This window comes from Ailuropoda melanoleuca, chromosome 4, assembly GCF_002007445.2.
Source record: "Ailuropoda melanoleuca isolate Jingjing chromosome 4, ASM200744v2, whole genome shotgun sequence".
Taxonomy (NCBI): Eukaryota; Metazoa; Chordata; class Mammalia; order Carnivora; family Ursidae; genus Ailuropoda; species Ailuropoda melanoleuca.
Window position 1 is genome coordinate 56,027,394 of NC_048221.1, and position 19,175 is coordinate 56,046,568.

Consider the following 19,175-nt stretch of genomic DNA (forward strand, 5'->3'; position numbering starts at 1 on the left):
TGGAAGGAGCCGAGATGCCCTTCAACAGATGACTGGATTAAGAAGCTGTGGTCCATATATACAATGGAATATTACTCAGCTATCAGAAAGAACGAATTCTCAACATTTGCTGCAACATGGACGGCACTGGAGGAGATAATGCTATGTGAAATAAGTCAAGCAGAGAAAGACAATTATCATATGATTTCTCTCATCTATGGAACATAAGAACTAGGAAGATCGGTAGGGGAAGAAAGTGATAAAGAAAGGGGGTAATCAGAAGAGGGAATGAAACATGAGAAACTATGGACTATGAGAAACAAACTGAGGACTTCAGAGGGGAGGGGGGTGGGGAAATGGGATAGACTTGTGATGGGTGGTAAGGAGGGCACGTATTGCATGGTGCACTGGGTGTTATACGCAACTAATGGACAATCGAACTTTACATCGGAATCCGGGGATGTACTGTATGGTGACTAACATAATATAATAAAAAATAATAATAAAAAAAAGTAATCTGGAAAAAAAAAAAAAGAAAGCATGCTCAGACAGTCCAGCCTGCAGCCCGCAGGTATGCAAGACTGCACCCTGAGTCTGATAGATCTGAGGGCTTTTCAAAGATCATGAACTTCCTGGAAGCCAAATTTCTCTCTCTATCCCAAGATTATTTCATGTTCCCCAGCAATGAAATCCTCAGATCCTGAGTACACGAATACTCAAATCTTGCTTTTTAAGCAAGTAGTTTCTCAACACAGTTGTAACTAATTATTACTGTCTGTTGCATTATTACGCGGTGACCTCTATTTACATACTGTGTAAGTTGAGGTATATAGGCTCTGCTGCTCTAACATCGAATTTGAATGATAGTTCCCTAACGAAAAAGGAAGTTCATTTTTCTTTCATGCAGAATTACAGGGAGTGAAGGAGCAAATGGGGCAGTGAGAGGTAGGCTGCAATAATAACAGGCCTCAGTGTTTCACGGCTTGACATAATAGAGATGATCTTTTGCTTACGCAAAGCCCGAGGCAGGTATTCAGGTCATCAAGGTAGCTGTCCTTCAGTGGTTCAGGGACTCTGGCTGACAGTGGCCCTGCCTAGGGCCCCCGGGTGTTCATCTCCTGGCCAGCCAGAAGGAAAAGGGTGCAGAAAAGGGTACATGGCAAGTTTGTGGATCAGGTCCAGAAGGGGCAAATCTCACACCTGCTCACGTCCCATTGGAAAGGATGAGGGCACACGGTCACACCTAGCTTTGAGGAAGGGTGGGAAGTGGAGTCTAGTTCCGTGTCCAAAAAAAGGGAAAAAAGATTTTGGTGGGTAGCTGTCTGTCGTGGACCAACTGGAAGCAGAGATACTGAATGCAGACCAGCACTTATGAAAACAGGACATTGGTTTCTCCAGATGTTTGGAAAATGGGGTTCTGAGATAGAACAATTTGAGAAAGGCTGTGTTCCATATCCCTAACTGGAGAATCAGAATGCAGAATTAAAGGTTCTGATGAATCCTGCGGTAAAAATGCAAAGCATTTCCTAAACGTTCTTGACTCTGAATCAATGATATGAATATGGGTCTGGGTATGATGCATGCTAAGACCCTGTGGGGCACACCTGGGAAATAGGTATGGAGGAGGACCTCAGGGTAAGTTTGGAATATGTTCAGAAAGAAGCTTTAAGTCTCTATAAAGACAAGAACTGAGAGACATCCTTGGAAAGGGGGAGATCCCAAGTGCCAGAGAGGCGGAAGTTTATGGGATCAAAGCAGGGAGTTGGGAAGGAACACAAACACCTCCCCATCTCCCAGACCTACTAAAGACAGCTGTAAAGGAAATGACAGAGTGCTGTCGCCCACGCACGTCAATGCTGTCTTGCTTGCACCTGGCACTCCTGCTGGGGCTCTGACTCCGTCTCCAGCAGGTGGTGGTGCCGGTGATTAGTGGGTCATGTGAGCTGTGCTGTTTGCATCATGCCTCCTGCCCAGTTCTCATTTAATCCTCACACCACCCAAGAGCATGTGTGGGGAATAACAGGGCGGTGCCACCGGCCTGGTGAGAGATTCTGGCCATGGAAACCCACCCCCTCATTCCGTATCTGTTATACCAGCTGCTTCGTCATCCTACTGATCATTTTCCCTTTGGATCTTTAGCTGGTCCTCAAGTGTGAAGAGAGGGTCTCCTGTGGTCTTTTCTTGCTAGATTTTAACAGAGCAAGGCTTTGTGGCACTTTGCTAGATATCCCCCACCACCTCTACTGTTATGGGTTGAATTGTGTCCCCCCCCCCCAGTTCATATGTGGGAGTCCTAACTCCCTGGCAACTCAGAATGTGATCTTATTTGAGTTAGAGTCTGTACAGAGGTAATCAAGTTAAAATGAGGTCATTAGTGTGGGTCTTATTGCAATATGACTGCTGTCCTTATCAAAAGGGGAGACTTTGGGGCTCCTGGGTGGCTCAGTTGGTTAAGCATCTGCCTTCATCTCATGTCATGATCTCAGGATCCCGGAATCCAGCCCCTCATCGGGCTCCCTGCTTGGTAGGGAGCCTGCTTCTTCCTCTCCCTCTGCTGCTCTCCCTGCTTGTGCTTGCTCTCTCTTTCTTTCTCTCTCTCTCTGTCAAATAAATTAATTAAAAATCTAAAAAAAAAGGGGGGGGGAATCTGGGGACAGACATGCACACAGTGTGGTTGCCCATGCAAGTGAAGTTGGTTATCTACAAGGCAAAGAAAGTGCTGGAATAGACCTTTCCCAGTCCTGAGAAGGAAACTGCTACCCTGGCCATCACCTTAATTTCGGACCTCCAGCCTCCAGCACTGCCAGAAGATAAATTTCATGCTGTAGTGGTGCCAGTGTGTGATACTTTCTTACAGCAGCCCTAGAAACGAAACTACCACCCCACCCTTACCCCCAGGGAGATTCAGTCTTCATTGTGAGTGGTGGTGTTCAGGTTGCTGTAAAAATGCCTGCGAGGGTTGCATTGTCTTCTGAGCCATTAAGATGTTATGAGCAACTTAGTAAATAGCTTTGCCAAAATCAGGACACACTGTGCAGATGATCATTTCTTTAATTTACTTTACAAAAGAAAATGAGCTTAGTTTGACCTAATTTGCGTATATTTATTTGTTTTTTGGGGGGAGTTCATATTGACTGCTAGAGATTACAATCTTTTCTAAATGTTCGTAGCCCATCTATTTGAAAATACATTCCAGAATTTTCCCAGGGATGAGCTTCAAGTTCATCAGTCAATAATGATCATAATCCACTTTTTATCAATTGCAACACTTGCCCATCAGGAGACTTACCAGATCTGTGTTCCTTTAGGATAGCTGGAGACTCCCTCATCCTATTGGCTCTCCTGTCTTGGAGATCTTTCTTCTCCTTTCATTTTGAAAGAATTTCAAACATGCAAAGCGATTTCAAGAATATTACAATAAATTCTCACCCATCTTTCACCTAGGTTCACCAGTTATTAACTTTTTGCCACATTTACTTTCTCTCGATATATATATACTTTTATTTTTTGTTCTACATATAATTGTTTTCTGAATATTTGAGAATAAACTCCAGATGTCATGACCCTCCACCCCTAAACACACGTGTAATTTTAAGAACAAGAATATTATTTTACATATCCATGGTGTGATTATCAAAATCAGAAAATTGAACATCAATAATAAAACCGTTACCGTACCTACAAGCCATACTGAATTTATGCCTAAACCCTCATATTGCCCTTTATACAATTTCCCCCAGTGCGAGAGCATATGTTGCATTTATTTATTTATTTTAAAGATTTTACTTATTTATTTGAGAGAGAGAGAGACAGCACCAGCAGGGGATGGGATGGGGAGGGGCCGAGGGAGGGGGAGAAGGGAGAAGCAGGCTCCTCGCTGAGCAGGGAGCCTGACGCCTGATGTGGGGGCTCGATCCCAGGACCCCGAGATCATGACCTGAGCAGAAAACAAGTGTCAGACGCTTAACCGACTGAGACACCCAGGCACCTCTCTTCTATTCATTAATCTGTTTTCACTACGTTTCTCTTATTCCAGAACTTTCCCTTCTTTGTTCTCATTGCCAATATGGTTTTAAGTCTTTTGTGATGCTGTTAGCAATTTTCATGTGAATCAAACCAAAGAAGGTCTCAATCTTCATGACTTAATGCCAGAGGTAGAAAGTGGTTTTGCAATAAGATATCCCGTCTGGGTTTGAATCCTTGTTTTATTATTTCTCTATTGCCTCTTCTTCGACAGGTTTTCCTAATATCCTTGAATTTCAGTTTCCATACATATAAAAATGGTGACCTTAAGCCTTCAGCTTGCAAGACTATTGAATTGAAGAAGGTAACATGCACAGTGACAAACACATGGCACATAATATTTGTAAAATGCTATTTCTGACTTTCCTTTCTTTTCTTCTTCCTGTTCCAGGCCATGCCTTGTATCTGTCCCTGGTGTAGTGTAGGCCCACATATACCACTAAGATTCCCCTTCCAGCATGGAGATACGTTCCAGCAAGGGATTCCACCAACTGACGTTAGCTGCTGAGGGCCCACAGTTCAGTCCCCTCCTGAAATTGCTCTAGACCCAGAGGAGGTGTCTTGCTCAAGGTTCCCCCCGCCCCGCCGACGGCATCCTGCGTCCCATGTTGTTGTTGTTGAGGTATACAAAGGTCTCGCTTTGGGACAGCTTTGAAGAGCCAGCCCAAACTCAGAGGCTTCTATGGGTTATGTGTCTTTCACGAGGAAGCTCTGACCTTAGATTTAATTTATATCGTTCATTTTGGGGGAAAAAAAGCTACTGAAAAATATGTCCATTATAAATATTTGATCAATACCAAAAAATTCAAAGAAGTGAGTAAAACTCACCCAAACTCCCAATATTTTTCGAAGTGTCTTCCCATCCCTCAAGGTGCATGTGTGTGTGAGGGCAGACGGTGTATTTTATACAAAGGAGGTTATGCATTACATGCTATGCTGTAATTATGCCAAAGATCACCGGTCCTTTGATTTCCAGCCTCTCCTCCTCCCAGACTAATATCATTTAGGCACACGGCTTCCCAGAATGAAGATGGCATCTCCCCATTTCCCTTGCAGCTAGGTACAGTCATGTGACTTCGTTCTGGCCAATGGCACGTGAGAGGTAATAAGATGAGCAACTTCTGGGCCAGGTGCTCAAGGAGGAAGGGACATGGCGGCCTCTTGCCCCCTATTTCCTCCCAACTGATGACAGTACTAAAGAGCTTTTAGCAAAAAACAGCAGACCCGGTTACGTCTTGATGGACTCATTTAAAAAGTAATACATTGACTTCATTTTGTTTTGGTAGTTGAAGTTTAGATCTCCCCCACCCTCTGTGGATATGGGAACCAAGAAGTTGCACTGTGCCGGGATGAAGTTTGGGATGTCTACCAGAGGCCCAAGAGGAGATTTCAAGGATGCCATTGGATGTGTAAGTCTGGCCCCACACAGGAAAGGATTTTCTTCCCTTCTTTTACCTTTAAGCTTAGAAAATTCTACTCTCCATCCCCTATTTCAACACTTTTTATGAATAATTTTGTTTCCTCCCAATGTTTTTTGGTTTTAGTTTTTTAAAAAGGATTTTTTTGGGTTCATTTATGAAAGTATTGTAGTCAATAACAAAAATCAAGAAAATGCAAAACCTTATGAAGAAGGAAATAAAGATCATTGCGGTTAAGATGTTGGTTATATCTTTGCAGACCGAGTTTGTTGTACTGATAGTAAATACTCTATTTTTCTCTTGTGTGAGATTTATATTTGAACTTTGTTTATGGTACATTTCCCTATAGAAATTTAAATTTGTTGTGTGATCGAATTTGTTCATCTTTTTTCTTTTGGGCCTCTGGGATTCACATACTTAGAAGACGCCTCCCCCGACACGCACACGTGAAGATTGTAAAAACATCCTCCTGTTGTGTTTTCTAGTCGTCTTTTGTCTTTGGTTTTTACGCATCTGGGATCAGTCATGGTGAAAGGAGAGTGGACCTCTTTGCCCTCAATGATGCAGGAGTTTCTCCACCACCATTTATTCAGAACTCGTCTCTTTCTTACTAATTTGCAATGCCACCTTGGTCATAAACTAAACTTCCCTATGTAACTGGATCACTTTCTCAACATTTTATTAGCTCTCTGCATTTCAAATTTCCGCTTGCACTTGCGGCATTTACGCTCTGCTCTAATGGTTACATCTTTAGAATATGCTTTACCATCAGCAAGGGCAAATGCCTCTTCATTACATTAAAAAAAATTCTTGGCTTTCCTTGCCCATCTAGTCATGACTTTTTTCACTTTTGAAAACATTGATTGTAGAAAATTTTATGTAAGCATAGTAAACTAATTGAAACAGTACCCCCAAGAATAACAACAAAAGCTTTTTGGCAAGCATTGCTCTAGACAACAATGCCATATACTTGTTTTGATAAATGTACATACTATTTGCCAAAAGAAATCACATTTCCTTTTTTTTTTTAAGATTTTATTTATTTATTTATTTGACAGAGAGAGACACAGCCAGCAAGAGAGGGAACACAAGCAGGGGGAGTGGGAGAGGAAGAAGCAGCCTCCCAGCGGAGCAGGGAGCCCAGTGCGGGACTCGATCCCAGTACCCTGGGATCACACCCTGGACCGAAGGCAGACGCTAAATGACTGAGCCACCCAGGTGCCCCCACATTTCCTTTTTTATAATTTGGTTTGATGCTTTGACAGTTGATAGACATGTTAATTATACAGACCATCACTTCTGGAGTCTGCATGGTATGGTGCACGGAGTGTACCAGAATATACGTTAACTGCTTCTTACTGATCTCATTCCATTTTGGTTCTTTTCTTTTTTTCTGTTCTCTTGTCTAGCAATTGTAAATATGGTGATCCATTTCCTTGTCCATGCAGCTTTTTGAGCTTCTAATAATTTTCTTCTTCTGATAGATTCTTGGAAGTGGGATTTCTTGGGCAAAAGGGGTGCATACTTTTTTTTTTTGGTTTTATAATTTTTTGCAGTTTGTTTAAAGTTTTTATTTTAACTCCAGTTAGTTAACGTACAGTGTAATGTCAGTTACAGGTGTACAGTATGGTGATTCCACACTTCCATACAACACCAGGTGCTCATCACAAGTGCCCTCCTTAATCCCCATCACCTATTTCACCCATTCCCCTCACCCACCTCTCCTGTGTTAACCATCAGTTTGTTCTCTATAGTTGAGAGTCTGTTTCTTGGTTTCTCTCTCTCTCTTTCATTCCCCTTTGCTCATTTGCTTTGTTTCTTAAATTCCACGTATGAGTGAAATCATATGGTATTTGTCTTTCACTGACTGACTGATTTCACTTAGCATTATACTCTCTGGCTCCATCCATGTCATGGTAAATGGCAAGATTTCGTTCTTTTTTATGGCTGAGTAACAGTCCATTCCATATATATATATATGTATATATATATAAACATAGGTGTGCATGTACCCTCTGAATTAGTGTTTTTGTATTTGGGTAAATATACAATAGTGCGATTACTGGATTGTAGGGTAGTTGTATTTTTAACTCTTTGAGGAACCTCCATAGTGATTTCCACAGTGGCTGTCCCAGTTTGCATTCCCACCGGCAGTGCGTGAGTTTACTTTTCCTCCACATCCTCACCGACACCTGTTGTTTCGTGTGTTGTTGATTAGCCATTGGATGGGTATGTGGTGATATCTCATTATAGTTTTGATTTGCATTTCCCTGATGATAAGTGACGCTGAGCATCTTTTCATGTGTCTGTTGGCCAACTGTGTGTCTTCTTTGGAGAAATGTCTGTTCACGTCTTCCGCCGATTTGTAAATTGGGGTGTTGAGTTGTGTAAGTTCTTTGTATGTTTTGGATACTAACCCTTTATTAGATATGTAATTTGCAAATATCTCCTCCCATTCCATAAGTTTCCGTTTAGCTTTGTTGATTGCTTCCTTCACTGTGCAGAAGCTTTTTATTTTGATGTGTGTTTTTGCTTTTATTTCTCTTGCCTCAAGGAGATATACCTAGAAAAAAAGTTGCTATGGCTGATGTCAAAGAAGTTACTGCCTGTGCTCTCTTCTAGGATTTTAATGATTTCAGGTCTCACATTCAGATCTTTAATCCATTTTGAATTTATTTTTATGTGTGGTATAAGAACGTGGTCCAGTTTCTTTCTTTTGCACATTGTTCTCCAGTTTTCCCAGCATCATTTGTTGAAGAAACTGTCCTTTTCCCATTGGATATTGTTAAGGTGTGCATACTTTCCCCTCAGGGTTTTTACCAGCAGCCTGCACGCACAGGGTGTGAGAGCACCCAACGCCTACATCTGGCCAGCACCAGCCTTTGTGGTCTTTCATCTGAGCTCTTCTGTTAGGCGAGAATTATTATCCTGTTTTTATTTTTGCTTTGTATTGTTAACAAAGTTGAACATCTTTGCATATGATTACTGTTCATTTGTATTCTTTTGTAACTTTTCTTGCCCAATTTCTTTGCCTAGTTTCCTTTTATGGGTTTGCTTTATTTTATTATTGGCTTATTTGAAGCTTGAGATAGAAATGATACCAAACATTAATTTTTTTTCCTGTAATGCATTACAAATATTCTCCCCCTTCCCCTTTGTCTTTTGACTTTATGTAATTTTTAAAAGTTTTGTTGTTTTCTGGGTTTTGCAATATGGTCAGAAATGTTTTTCCCCTATCCCAAGATGATTTTTAAAAAATGCAATATTTAAAAAATTTCAATATTTCTTCTAGTGTGTTTATGGCTTTGTGTACTTAAAATCTTTAAATTTTTGACCCATTTGGGATTTATTTTGGTGTCAAGAATGACGTGGGGATCCAGATTTATTATTATTTTTTCCCAAGTGTTGAGTTAGTTATTCCAATTCTATTTATTGATCACTCCATCTGGAGTGTTCTGATTTGAAATTCTAACTTTCTCCTACCTCGAATTTCCTTATTTACTTCTGTCCATTTCTGTACTCTCTTTTTTCCTACGGGGCTGTCTGTTTGTCCTGTCACAGTAACATAATACTTTAATTCCTCTAGCTTTATAATATTCTTTAACTCATGCTAGGGTAAGTTTCTTTTCATTTTCAATATTTTCTTGACTATCCTTATGTAACTTTTTCTATTTCAATTTTAGCATCATTTTGTCAGGTTTCCAAGAAAAAGCACTTTGTTGGGGCGCCTGGGTGGCTCAGTCGTTAAGCGTCTGCCTTCGGCTCAGGGCATGATCCCGGCGTTCTGGGATCGAGCCCCACATCGGGCTCCTCCGCTGGGAGCCTGCTTATTCCCCTCCCACTCCCCCTGCTTGTGTTCCCTCTCTCGCCGGCTGTTTCTCTCTCTCTGTGAAATAAATAAATAAAATCTTAAAAAAAAAAGAGAGAGAGAAGAAAAAGCACTTTGCAATTTTATTTAGAATTGCAGAAAAGTCCAATATATTATTTGGGGAAACAAAATAATTTTACCATATTGGGTATTTTGTCCAAGATTCAGACATACCTTTCCATTCGTTGGAGACTTCCATGGTGCCCCTTGGTAGCATTATTTTTTTCTTCATGAAAAAATGGCTCTAGTTCTTGGCCTGGTTAGATCTCACTGAGGGGCACACACCATGTGTCATGCACTTTTAAGGGCAATTTGGACTATCACTGATTTTTCCATACATGCAGAATTTAGACCCCAACCCATGTGGGTACAAGGTCATGTGTGCTCTTCCAATGACCTCTGGAGGGCCAAGTGGGCTAGAGGCATTTTCATTCTCATTTTTATTTTTGTGTTTGTTTGTATTGAAATAACTAAATGAAGCCGAGTTCCATTGGGGAAAATAGTGCTCTATTTGGATGTTTTTAATCCAGAGCACTTATGTAGTTTTTGGTGCTATGTAATTTGCCATGATCGGCTCAGTGGTTCGCTTTGGTTTCCAGGAGCTCGCTGGAGAAGTACTATGACTTCCGAGGGCAGGTGTCTGTTAGATGTTGAACCTGCACAGATTTGTTATACTCCAAGTGAGTCCATATGCAGCTGTACCATATGATCAGGTTGTAAGACACAAGACACCGCTTTTTACCAATAAGAGTTAAAAGGTGTCCTGGCCGGTGCCAAAAAAAGCCCAGCATTCCTTGGAACGCTGCAAAACTTTTCCTTATTAGTGCAGGCCCAGTCGCAAGCTTCCCTCAAAGACCCAGTGTTGTAGGGTGAATAGCGAGATAACCGTGGACTCTTTCAGAGACCTGTGAGACTTTGTTCAACTGAAAAAAGTGTTTTCACTGTAATTATTTCTGACCTGTTTAGTGGTTTCCTACCCGCCCCCTGCCTTGATCTTTTATTCCATTCAAGTGTGCTAGAGCCATAAAAAGGTTACCACGGGGCGGTGGGGGGAGGGATAGTCAATTTAGGTCCAGGAAGGTGGGATTAAATATAACTGTGTGGCTGACAAAATGATTTATTACTTTGCAGGTCATTGGAAAAGAGCAGAATTTCTCAAACTGTGTTCCATGGCTGATATTAATCAGACAAATGCCCTAAGCACAGAAAGTTCTCAGGGTTCCAGGGCCAAGTTGGCTTTGGAAATGCTGCCTGCTACTCCCCCTCTCTGAGCGCCACAATGCGTATTAGCATATTAAAAGTTCTGAGAAGTACAGCAGGAAAGAATCCAGTTTTAATTCTGCTGAGTGATTAAGCAAGCGTATTAGTGCAAGGGATAGTTTCCTTTTGGGCCAAACAGGTTTCCCTTAACACCAACTTTGGAAGGGCTAAAGGAGATTTAATGGAATTTTACCCGTTTTGTCAGAGGGTTCCAGCAGCCCATTAAAATGTGTGTCGGTGTCAGAATACTAAAGCTAGATTTTAAACGAAATGCAATCAAAATCAAATTCCACTGAAATATAACTGCTTATTTATTCATAATATCAGTGGTGTATTTAAGTGCATTAGCTACAATAAATGGTGGACCTTTTAACTCACGTCACACTTTCAGAAAATGGCCTTCTAATGTACTCACTGAGTATCCAAATAATACGTATTAAAGGACTTCTGAATTTTTATCACTGGGCTGAGAGTGAAGAGCGGGAGATACTTTAGAGTCTGGGAGTGGTAGGGGACAAGATAATTTGGAAAAGACAAGAAACCCATATGGTTTGTGTGGCTCCTGGCTAATCCTTGGGCGGAATTCTGTCACCAGCTTTCAGGGGCTGTGGGAGGAGAAGTTTCAGCTTGAGCCTGAGAAGGGAGGCGGCTCCAGCCAGAAAGTAGGTCACCTTTTTTCACTGCGGCCCTAAAGGGTTTTTCCAGGGGCACTGACACTCACAAACGGAATTCTGACATGGATCAGTTAGTTTGCAACGATAACATTGCTGCATAACAAACCGCCTCAAAACTCAGTTGCTTAAAGCGATATCCATTTCTTACCGCAGGTTGGCTGGGGGTGATCTGATCTAGGCTCAGCAGGTGGCCCTGCCTCAGGTGGTGGCAGCCGGGCAGCTCTGCTTCTTGCTTCCGGTCTGTGAGTCAGCCGAAGCATCCCTGCTTACGTGTCTCTCATCCCCTTTGGGCCAACGGACTCTCCAGGAATGTTCTTCTTATGGATATGACACAGGCAGGATGGCAAGCCCAACCATGCAAGCACTTTCAAGCCTCTGCTTGCGTCTCATCTGCTAACGTACCTTGACCAAAGCATGTCAAAGCATGGGAAACTATACCAGGCTCCTTTTGGGTGGACGTTACATAGCAACAGGTGTGGATGTCTACTCTTGTAACTGGGGAGCACGTAAACAGCTAGAACAATGGTCTAGTCTGACACATGGTGCGAGGGCCCCCTTCTAGGACCCCGGGGTGATGATGCCAGCTCCCCTTCAGGAATGTAAATTCCACTTACAGTCTCTGAGACCTCCGTTCTGGCTCCTGGATACGAAAAAGTCTGTCTGCATCCAGTGAGACCCAAGGACTGGCCGCTGACTTTGAATGACATAGAGCAGCCCAGGAACGGAAGTGGCTAGGTGAGCGGGCTCATTCCCCTGCCTGTCTATTCTAGCCACATCCTCCTTCTTCTCAGACTCGGGCCCTGGCTGAGCGCAGCCAGCACACACAGTGCCTTCTCACAGACTGGAGGAAGGTATCTCCTGAGCCCTCCTTCAGGGGACCAGTGGAGGATGAACTCCGACCCACCAACAGATGGCAGAGGAACCTTCACAAAAGGATTGAAAGTTGGAAATATTTGACAAGAGACATAAGGCAAAAGCAAAGAAGGGGACAAGATGAATGGACTAGAGTGTGGGGCAGACTGTGCAAAATGGCCTCTCTTCCACACAGACGCTGGGCTTGGCCACGTGACTTGTTTGGTCAATGGAGCGGAAGTAGGGGTAGTACAAGCGGAGACTTGAGAAGCTCTTGGGTGTTGGGGCTTGCTTGCCTCTCTTGCTTCTGGAAGCCCTGCTGCGGCCATGTGAACAAGCCCAGGCTAGCCTGCTGGATGATTAGAGGTGTATGGCTGTTGCCCCAGCTGACATCCAGCCACTGCCAGACCCCTGAGTGAGGCCCCTCAGGACCAACCTTGCTGTCAACCCCTTAACTAGACCGTGCGGCCAAGCTGGCCCAGAGGAGCTCAAGGCTCAGCCAACCCACAGGACTGTGACCAATAATGAATGTTCATTGCTTTAAGCCTCTCCGTCCTGAGGTGTTTTGTTAAACAGAGAGCTAAATGATACTAATGTAATTGCTGTATGCCTTGGCAATGTGTAAATAAGACAGAATAAGCTCGTGGATTGCCTTGCCTTTAATGCTAACAAATCGTGTTGTCCAAATTTAAGAATATTTAAGAATAAAAAGATAAACATTAAGAAAAACAGTATTAATGACTCCAATTGGGTAGGAAAAGATAGGAAGAGGTGAAGGAAGAAGAGACAGAAGCTGATTCTATTGTTCACTTTTTAGACAAGACAAAGAAGACGTTACAGGTGTTACATAAACACGTAAATGTAGAGATAACCGCTAGAACAGAATACAAATTCCTTAATGGATGAACCACCGCAATAAAATGTAGAGAAAATACATCACATATATATTAAAATATATACCAAATTTTATTAGACCTTAGGATTGTACCAATTGCAAGATCACTATTATTTTAATCATCAGTGTTACCTATTAAACCGTGAGGCACCGTCAGTTGTAAGACACATTCCAATTTCAAAGATGTTAAAATGAAAAAAAAAAAGTGACCAGGAATTGCTACAATGCAGCATCTAAAAACAGAACACATCATATAAAAATGACAAAACTGAGACCAAATGTCATACTAACAAATGTAAATATAACTCTCCCATTAGAGGAAAGAGATCTTCAGATTGAATCACAAAGCAAAATAGAAAAACTAAAACTGAAAGCCATTTGTAACAACATGGATGGACCTGGAGGGGATTACGCTAAGTGAAATAAGTCAGACAGAGAAAGACAAGTAACGCATGATTTCCCTCATATGTGGAATTTAGGAAACAAAACAAATGAGCAAACAAAGGAAAAAAGAGACAAAAAACCAGACTCTTAAACACAGAGAACAAGCGGATGGCCACCAGAGGGGAGGTGGGTGGGAGGAGGGGTAAAGTAGGTGAAGGGGATTTCGAGTACGCTTACCATGATGAACATGGAGTAACATACAGATTGTTGAATCACTATGTAGTGCACCTGGAACTAATATAACACTGTATGTTAATTGTGCTTCAGTTAAAAAAAAAGAAATAAAAAGCGTACAAAGATACACCAGCAAAAAATGAAGTGTGTGTGTGTGGGGGGTTCATAATCCTAGTACAAAACAAGGTAAAATTCAGGCCCCACAGTATTAAACAAGACAAAAGCTGGCACTTGATCATGCCACAGACCACCATGGAAATACAACAGTTACGCATATCTGTGCATCAAATTGTGGCATCATTCATGAAGCAGCAACTAAGGAGACATAAGGAAAAATAGACAAAACGCACCGACCACAGACCTTACTTAACTCATTTATTTCAGTGGAAGACAGATAAAGCTGACAAAAAACTGTTATAGCAACTCCATAAAATATTTTGTAGCCATTGCAAATGAAGATTATACAGTTGTAGAGGAGAAGTGTACAACATGTGAGAAAAAACACACCACACGTGTGCAACGGCGTTATCTCATTATAACCTGCAAATTGGATGTTTAGAGGTGCGTAAAGATTGGGAGAACCGTAGGGAAGCATAATTCATTGTTTGAGCAAGAAGAATTGGGAGGCTATAGATTTTAGCAAATAGTATCTTAAGGAAAATGTCAATTAATTATTTAGCATAAATTTGTATATTCCTTATAGAGAACGGCTACAGCAACATTGGCGCGTTGAGGGTATGTGTAGGGTACCCAAACATGGAATACAGTCATTTATGAGTTCATTCATCATATGACTAACCCCAAAGCATCTGACTTAAACCCAAATTTAAAAGGTTAGACTTAACAAAGACAGTGTAACCAGGACACTGAGTGAGACATTTGCTGGTTGTTTTCTATGCTCTGAACATTAGCTTTGACACGTGAAAAATATTTCCCACCAACCATTCTTTCACTGCAATCTGTAACACGTAGCTAAAAGAATGTAAGTATCTGAAACAAGTAATATTAAGTCCCCAGAGAATTACAGATTTCCAGGGGTGAGGGATGGGGAAGGAAGAAGGGTACGATAATGGAATTCTGAGGAATCCCTGGTTTCAAACAAGGAAACTAAGACAACTCTGATTGTTTAAATGACTCACCTATGGTCACTCAGCTAGGTAGAAGCAGGGTTGAGATTAGAACAAAATTACTGCTTTCTAGAAAGAAAAATATTAAATTTCTTCCAGCTCTGCCACCTGAATATTCATGAGACTTCGAACCAACCATAGTTTAAGATAAATGTTACATTTCATGTGTTATACTGTATATGTGTTAGTATGTCCATATGTTTCTTATTTTCTGAACCTTTAAGAAGTCTTGTGTGGAAGTCTCATACCTTAGTACTTCCTATCTTCACACGGGTTGCTCTTCTCACAACATTGTGTCAATACAGTAGCCGACTTTGTCATCGGTTCTCTCTCCTGGCTGCGGGTCCCCTTGTTCGTGGCAGCTGTCTCGCCGACCTCATTTCCTGACTTGGAATGTGCCCAGTCAGCTGCCGAAAACAAAACCCAAGAAGCACAAAATTTAACAGTTGCATACATTTATTTAAAAATAGCAATGCATGCAGGGCTTCTTACGTTAAAAATCTTCTGTACACATGTTTCAAAGCCAAAGTGCACTGAATTTCCAAAATAAAGCTTGTAGAAACATTAGCAGGCGTGAATGCACTCAGCAAGCTGATGGTCCCCAAAGCCAGATGTGAAGCTAGAATGCTGTGGAGAGATGCAACAGTGGTTTCCAAGTTAAACAAATTTTCAAAAACAGTAAACAGGGTGAGTGGATAAGATCTCGGGTCAACAGAGGGAACCAGGGAAGAATCGAAGCGTGGCCCGTGAAGGGAAGTCTTTGGGATGGATGCTTAAAGATTTGGCTTATATATGTTTATTCAGAAATACTTTGAAGCATCTGTAGCGTGCCCAATATTGCATAGAATGGGTTGTTTACGTTGTCAATTGTCTATATGTTTATTTCCATTTTATAGATTCTTTGCGACAAATCTTCAATCCCAGTATTGGCCAGCTACAGCAGATGCCCAGAAGATTCCTGGGACCTTCCTGACTGCCTACTGGAACATGCTTTTTTTTTTCTTTTTAAGGTTTTATCTGTTCATTTGAGGGGGGGGAGAGAAAGCATGCACAGGGGGGGAGGGGCAGAGGGAGGGGCAGAGGAAGAGGCAGACTCCCTGCTGAGCAGGGAGCTTGATGTGGGACTTGATCCAGGACCCTGAGATCATGACCTGAGCCGAAGGCAGATGTTTAACTGACTGAGCCACCCAGGCGCCCCCCGAACAAGCCTTTTTATTTGACTATTTAACCTCAGCTGGAGATTGGGAATGGGAGGTCATTCAGTAGCACTTCAAGTGTAAGATCTATATATATACTTATATATAGATACACACTATATATATATTTCTGTATATATTCTATATGTTTATATCTCCATATATAAATATATATATAGAATCTGTTTTCCTGTTTTGCATTGAAAAGCTGTTTTGAGTTTTGAATTGTCATTGCCATTCCTCTATTAGGGTATATTATCCAGAGGATTTTCTATCTTGTTAAAATGCAATACAAGCCAACAGCTATTCAGGGGTTTCTAATTCCTCATGTTGTATTTGGCCTTCAATAGAATATATTCCTACGTTTAGAAGCCATTGTCCTGTTTCATATTAATTTATATGATCTTTGTATTTTGAGACCCTTTCGAGCTTTTCTCTTAAATTTCATTTTCCTACAAACAATGGCCGTTTTGTAATTCTTATGTCTCAGGAAAGGCTCAGGATGGAAGGAGAGGCGGGAAAAGGATAGCATGTCATCTGGAATGGGGCCAGCTGCAGGACATGCTGGTGAGAAAGAGAAGACTGGGACCTGTGCTCAGAACAGCAGCTCAGCTATGGGATGGGCCCAGAGGGAGGTAGCCAGTAAGTTAGTTTTCGGTGTTCAGTTATGTTAGATAACTTTGAGCTGTCCTATTTTGATATTTACTTATTCAACCAACTTCCAGTCTGGACATGATGGAGTAGCTAGTATTAGATGTAACCTTCTACCACTGATAACCACTATTCTAAAATGGGCAAAACTTAAGCAATACTTTTCAGGCAATTGGGCAGTGAGTAGCTTAGAGCCATGATCTTTTAGCCGAGGGAAGCACTTGAGATGACTTCCATGTTTATTCTGGCCTTCCACTTGGGCGTAATTTGCAGATCACAATGCAGGAGAATAATACCCTAATTACATAATTACGGTTTCTTTTTTGTGGTGAGAACACTTAAGATCTGCTCTCTTAGCAAACTTCAAGTACGTAATACGGTGTTCTTAGCTGTAGTCTCCACGCTGCACGTTAGCGCTCCGGGACTTGTTGTTCTCGCAGCTAGAAGTTTTTTTACAGCCTTCGACCAACATCTCACAGCTTCCCCCAGACCGCAGCCCCCGGTGACTGTCACTCTACTCTGTTTCTCTGGGTTCCGGCTTTTTTAGATTTGGATTTTTTTAGACGTCTAAGTGAGATCATACAGTATTTGTCTTTCTCTGTCTTATTTCACTCAGCATCATACCCTCAGGGTCCATCATGTTGTTGCAAATGGCAAGATTTTCTTATTTCCTATGGCTGAATAGTATTCCATTTGTGTGTATATGTGTATATATGTGTATATACATTTATATAAAATTGTGTGTGTGTGTGTGTATATATATAGTGTGTGTGTGTACATTGTTTGGTGTGGGTGTCTGTATACACATATCACAACCTCTTTATCCATTCAACCTCCAGTGGACTCTTGGGTTGTTCCCATGTCTTGGCTATTGTGAATAATGCTACAACAATATCTTTTCAAGTAAGTGATTTCATTTCCTTTGGATATATTCCCAGAAGTGGGATTGCTGGATCATATGGTAGTTCTATTTTTAACTTTGTGAGGAACCTCCACACTGTTTTCCCTGGTGGGTGCACCTGTTTACGTTCCCACCCACAGTGCACGAGGGCTCTCTTTGCTCCACATCCTTGCCAGCATGTGTTATCTTCTGTCTTTTTCATGGTGGCCGTTCCGACAGGTGTGAGGTGCTACCTCATCGTGGTTTTGATTTGCGTGTCCCTGATGTTGAGCATCTTTTCAGGTACTTGTTGGCCTTTTCTATGTCCTCTTTGAAAACATGTGTGAGTGTTTTGCCCATTTTTAATTGGATTATTTGTTGTTGTCGTTGTGTTGCTATTGTATTATTCCTTTTTTGAAGCTGTTGCCCAGTGGCGCCTGGCTGGCTTAGTCAGTGGAGCACACGACTCTTGATCTCGGGGTTGTGGGTTTGAGCCCCACGTTGGGTGTAGAGATTACTTCAGAATAAAGGCTTAAAAAAACAATAAAACTGTGGACCAAATATGATGTCCCATAGCATAGCCAAGGCAGGACAGAGTTTTTAAAAAACCTTGGGAACACTGGGAACATACAAGAAACATAAAAAGAGTTCAGCTTACAAAAGATCTTAGTTTAGCAGAATCGATTAGGACACAGGCTTTGTGCCACTCACTTCTTCCCTCCCCAACCCCCAGAGGCTGGTACAGCTAGACAGCACTTGACATGGGTTCTTACTTCCCTGCTCCTGGCCTGTGTCCACGCAGAAGGCATCACCAACAGCTCACAGACTCAGTCTCTCAGACATGGTGAGACTGCCTGGTCAAGAGAGTGATTCTTCTTTATCTGCCTTTATAAAGCCCTTCCTCTTGGTTCTTGTTTCTGGATTCATAGACTCTTCTCGGTCCCCAGATGATTGGCAGAATTTTGATAACTCACATAATGGATTATCTCACTCTTCAAGTCAGACCCAGTCCACGGGATACAAGTTCAACAGGTAAGGTTGCCCACCCATATACTAACCCCAGCCCCAGAGCAACAGATGTTATGAGTACATCACAGTGGTGGGTCCGTCTACAAACATTGGGCTGAAATGTGAGCCTGCTGGGGTTTTTTTCTCCCCCATGTTCTCTGTTGCTGTTTTGCCTGATGTTTTAGTTATCTATGGCTGTGTAACAAAGCACCCTGAAAGTGGTCTTAAAAGGAGCCAAAGTCCGTGAGTTGGAGATTGACTGTGTCAGCTGGTTAGTCCTTGCTTGGGGTCTCTTATGAGATTGTAGGCAGTTGGTGACTGGGGCGGGATCATCTTGAAAGCCTCTTGAGGCCCATGTTTGGCACCTGGGCTGAGAAGAATGGCTGGCGCTCCACAGGCATCTGTCTCTGATCTTCCCACATGTGGTCTCACCGGTATGGAGACTCCTGACACGACACTGAAGCCTCCATTCACTGGTGGCCTGTGAATCCGTGATCCTACTCAGCATCAGCACATGGGGATGAAAGGAAACTGTCACTACTCAGATAAATAGTGCGCCACCAAGACCATAGCCGTTTAAATTCCATATGACCGGGAAGAGACATTTCAAGAAGGCATCTAGTCTACAAACTGTAACTAGTCTTTGATCGGCTATCAGGTTTTCAACATCGTTGTACTACTTCCCGAGGAACAAGCCCAGGAGGGGTAAGTCTGGGCCTCCTGTGT